Source organism: Sinocyclocheilus anshuiensis, unplaced genomic scaffold, assembly GCF_001515605.1.
Source record: "Sinocyclocheilus anshuiensis isolate Anshui unplaced genomic scaffold, SAMN03320099.WGS_v1.1 scaffold160, whole genome shotgun sequence".
In the NCBI taxonomy this organism is placed as follows: domain Eukaryota; kingdom Metazoa; phylum Chordata; class Actinopteri; order Cypriniformes; family Cyprinidae; genus Sinocyclocheilus; species Sinocyclocheilus anshuiensis.
The window spans coordinates 180,149-180,648 of record NW_015554119.1 but is presented as its reverse complement, the minus strand read 5'-3'; positions in this window follow the sequence as shown (position 1 = coordinate 180,648).

The following is a 500-nucleotide window of genomic DNA, read 5'->3' as shown; positions in this document are numbered from 1 at the left end:
GAGACGACGAAGAAGAAGTGCTGCTGCAGAGTTAGTGCATCAGAGAAAACAAAGAAGAGCTGCTGTGCTGTAGTGTCAAATTTTTGGCATGTCTAGACTCTAGAACAATTCTTACAAATATAACATGACGTAGCTGGGCGTCGCGGACAGACGCCGAACGGCGCCGCCGGTGTGCCTACACTCATAGAAAATAATGTATTTGGATTTTAAAGACGTGGCGCGACGCTGCGCTTCTCGTCCGGTGCGCGACCGCCTGAAACGCTGTTTTTTTCACCTCCGTGCCCAAACGTCTTTGTTTGGGCTTCCGAAAGCGGATGATGTCAGGAAACAGTGGTTGCAATTTACTTTTTAACTCTGTTCCTGAGCATTATAACCCCAATTTGCTATTGTGTGCTGCGCATTTTACTGAGGACAGCTTCCACATCACGAGTGAGAAGTGCCGGATTTGCCAAAAGCTTTTGTTGAAAGACGGAGCAAGGGGCGTGGCAGTACTAAAACAC